The sequence below is a fragment of the Mobula birostris genome, chromosome 13 (genome assembly GCF_030028105.1).
Source record: "Mobula birostris isolate sMobBir1 chromosome 13, sMobBir1.hap1, whole genome shotgun sequence".
NCBI lineage: Eukaryota > Metazoa > Chordata > Chondrichthyes > Myliobatiformes > Myliobatidae > Mobula > Mobula birostris.
In genome coordinates this window covers 81116319-81120667 of record NC_092382.1, presented here as the reverse complement: position 1 = coordinate 81120667, position 4349 = coordinate 81116319, and the positions used below count along the sequence as shown (strand labels likewise).

Here is a 4349-nt window from a genome sequence, read left to right as displayed (position 1 = left end):
GCAAGAGGCGATTCTTTGCTAAACGCATGTTGTTACAATTCTCTACATCATTTGTGATAGGAGTGTATTTTGATGAATGATTTGTGGTTTCTCTTTAGGGTTTTACATGAGGAGATTTGCAAGGACGTTGCCTGGATTGGAGAGCATGCCTTATGTTGAGCGAACTTGGCCTTCCTCCTTGAATCGACGGAGGATGAGAGGTGACCTGATAGAGGTGTATAAGATGATGAGAGGCATTGATCATGTGGATAGTCAGAGGCTTTTCCCCAGGATTGAAATGGCTAACACGAGGGTGCATAGTTTTAAGGTGCTTGGAAGAAGGTACAACGGGAATATTGGACAGAGTAATGGATGTGTGGAATACACTGCCAGCGAAGGTGGTAGAGGCGGATACAATAGGATCTTTTAAGAGACTCTTTGATAGGTATATGGAGCTCAGGAAAATAGAGGGCTATGCGGTAGTTAAATTCTCGGCAACTTCTGGAGTAGGTTTCATGGTCGGCAAAACATTTTTGGCCGAAGGGCCTGTAATGTGCCCGAGACTTTCGATACTTATATATGTTTCTGTCAAAATTCTGTCATTCTTTCAAGATTTGTAAGAAAATTGCTGGTATCTATTAATGCACCATGAAGGAAACTAAGGTTTCATACCAATACCAATGGAAGTTATCAGTTCCAGAAAATTTCAATTTGTTGCTATTTCTTATAATCACATTTAGCAAATCGATTGTAACTTTAGGTATCACAATTTTCCACCCGAAGAAGAAGAAAAGTTGTATACCTTTGAACCTCAAGTTTTACCCTCTTGAGATGAAAACGAAGAACAATAAGGCGGTTGATCGATCAACCTTGCTTTTGTCAGATAAAAGTTGCTTTTGTCAGTCGAAATATGAAATTCAAAAGTGAAGAGGTTATGTTGCAAATTTCTAAAACTTAGGGTAGGCTATTTCTGTAGTATTGCATACAATTCTGGTCACCCTACTGTAAGAAGGATGTTGAAGCTATGAAGAGGGTTCAGAGGAGGTTTACCTGGATTAGAGGGCATGTGTGTTTATGAAAGGTTGTATTAACATGGTTTGTTTTCTCTGGAGCACCGGGAAGTGAGGGGAGATCTAGCAGAGGTTTAGCAGGTTTGAGAGAAAGTGATAGAGTAGACAGGGAGTGTCGGGTTCCCAGGATTGAAGTAACTAATACTGGACGCCATGCATTGAAGATGAGAGGAGGTAGATTCTAGTGAGATGACAAGGTCAAGCTTTTTAAATCTGAGTGCTGGATGCCTGGAGTGCACTGCCCGGTACGGTGGTAAAAAGAAAAACATTAGCGGCTTTAAAGAGATCGGAATCAGAAAAAAAAAGAATCAGGGTTATTATCACCGGAATGTGTCGTGAAATTTTGTAACTTAGCAGCAGCATTTCAAAGCAACACATAATATAGAAGAAGAAAGTTGATAATTAATAAATCAATCAAACAATCATTTACAGGATATGTATGTCAAATTGATTAAAAATCGTGGGGAAAAATAACAGAAATAATATATATTTAAAAAGTGAGGTAGTGTTCACGGGTTCAATGTCCATTTAGAAATCGATGGCAGAGGGGAAGAAGCGTTACTGAATCGCTGAGTGTGCGCCCTCAGGCTTCTGTACCTGCTGTCTGACGGTAACAGAGAGAAAGGGGCCTGCCCTGGGTGCTGGTGGTCCTTAATAGTGGACGCTACCTTTCTGAGACACCGCTCCCTGAAGATGTACCGGGTAATTTGCAGGCTGGTACCCAAAATGGAGCTGACTAGATTTACAACCTTCTGCAGCTTCTTTCTGCTCGGTGCAATAGCCCCTCCCCGCCCCCTCCATACAATACAGTGATGCAGCACGACCTCCAATGCACATCTCTGGAGGTTTTTGAGTTATTGGTTGACATACCAAATCTCTTCAAACTCCCGATGAAGTTTAGTCGTTTTCTCGCCTTCTTTACAACTGCATCGATATGTTGTGACCAGCTGAAGTCCTCAGGGATCTTGACATCCATGACCTTGAAACTGCTCACCGTCTTCACTTCTGATCCCTCTGAGCACTGGTATGTGTTACTTCGTCTTATCCTTCCTGAAGTCCTCAATCAGTTCTTCCGTCTTACTAACGTTCACCGCAAGGTTGTTGTTGCGACACCACTCCACCAGTTGGCATATTTCGCTCCTGTACGTCCTCTCGTCTCCATCTGAGATTCTACAAACAATGCTTGCATCATCAACAAATTTATAGGTGGTATTTGATATGCACATTTGATGATTCGATATGCACATGGATGTAAGGAAATCGAGGGATATGGGAAAGAGGGATTCGAGTTTGAATGTTTTTGACTTGTTTTTTACTTAGTACGGTAATCCATTGTGGGCCAAACGGCCTTTCACGTATATTTCAATGCTGTATGATCTATGATATATGAATTCCTTCTAATTTTCTTTCTAGATATTTAAAAGCACGTGTTTGCAGCGCTGGGCTCTAGTGGCGCAATAGGTTAGCGCGCGGTACTTATATGGCAGTACACGGCGGAGAAATGCCGAGGCTGTGAGTTCGAGCCTCAACTAGAGCACTTGTGATTTTAATGCTTGCAACGCCCAGGTGACTGGGCGTTTCTCAAGCTGAGCATTCAACTGATATGTTACATTTAATCTTCGAAAGCGAATATTGAAACTTCCTGATTGTTTAACCTTGACACGGCGTGAAGGAATCTGGGCCAAATTTACAGAAGTTAAAAAGAAGCGAGGCCAAGCTTCCGTGGGCGGTGGCAAAAGGGAGTCGAGAAGGAGACGAAGACATGCAGAAAGGGGAAATAAATTCGCTTTCGAGTTTGAAACCTGTAAATGGACAGAGGTGGAGGTAGCAGGATTCGTTGTGTAAGGGGAGCGCCAGAATAAAGGTGGCGGGAATCACTATCACTGAGAAATTCGCCGAGGTATCGAGGCTTTACCCATCAATCAAATCCCTGATGGTGGCCGTTTTATATTAATCGCTCTAAAGCTCCCTCGGCGTTCAGTTGACAATGCCTGTTTCCCAGATCCTGCTCTTCTCCCAGTACCGAGTACAGTACCCTTTCAACAAGCATGCACTCCTTTGACGCATCTGCGAGTTGTACTTTACTATTTTTAAATCTCCAGAAATGTGCTATCTGAAAAGTTTGGTTATTCTCAGTTTCCAGCTTATCTCTACCCTGAGGACCGTGGAGCAGAGAGACAGTAATTCATTTATTATCTTTGCTTGTTTCCCAGTGAATTTAGTGGCGATGGTGATCCTGTCCCGGGGAAAGTGCGGCCTCTCCACCTGCACCACTCTCTACCCGGTGGCCACGGCAGCGGCGGATCTACTGACCATCGTGTTTGCGGTGATATTGTGGCGGGTCGGTTATTATTACTTCCCCGGGACTTTCCTGGACATCACCCCCGTGTGCAGTGTGATCTCCGTCCTGGGAGAGGCAGCAACAGAAAGTTCTGTCTGGTTCACCGTCACTTTTACGTTTGATCGGATTGTCGCCATATGCTGCTCGAAGTGGAAAACAAAGTATTGCACCGGGAAAACTGCGGCTGCGGTTCTGACAGCAACCGGCGTCCTTCTCTGTTTTAAAAATATGTCTAACTTCTTTATATATCGTCCCGCGAAAGTGATCAACAATATACCCTGGGACTGTATTCGAAAGCCGGGCCACGATACGGATCCCGGGGGGTAGGATATAGCTGGTTTTCTACCGTCCTAACGCCATTACTCCCGTTCGTGCTTATACTCCTGTTCAACGCTCTGACAGTCTGACACATTTCAGTGACTAGTCGTGTCCGTAAGGGGCTGAGGGGTCAGAGCAAGGCGGAGAACCGCAGTGACCCGGAGATGGAGAGCAGGAGGAGGTCTGCGATCTTACTTCTCACCATCTCCGGAAGCTTCAAAATCCTGTGGTCGGTGAGTGTTGCCGAATTTCTTTACTTCACCATTGCCCGATTGGATCCAAGTAATTACAACTATTCGGAATACATATTTGAACAGTCAGGAGACATGCTGATGATATTAAGTTGCTGCACAAACACTTTTATTTTTGGGGTAACTCAGTCTAAGTTCAGAGAGCAGTTCATCAGCGCAGCGAAATATCTGCTCACGTCAATTGTTAAACTAATTAAACAAAATATCTAAGTTTGTCTCCCTGGCAATCACAGTGTTTTCCATCTTGACACTGCAACACTGCCGGTCACTGGAGAACGTAGCAGCGTGAGAATAAAACTGGCTGAGTGGCCGAGAGAGACACAGCACGAGAACGGACCCTTCCGCGCCCGCAGCCCACGACATCCACCTCCTACCAGTTATTAAACTCAT

At 44.4% G+C, this 4349-nt stretch overlaps 1 non-coding gene across 1 annotated transcript; it reads left to right on the top strand.

The window, feature by feature from the left end:
- Positions 1-2492: 2492 nt before the first annotated feature.
- trnai-uau (transfer RNA isoleucine (anticodon UAU)) lies at positions 2493-2586 on the top strand. The gene is made up of 2 exons: positions 2493-2530; positions 2551-2586. It is a non-coding gene; the product is annotated as a tRNA-Ile (tRNA).
- Positions 2587-4349: the final 1763 nt, after the last annotated feature.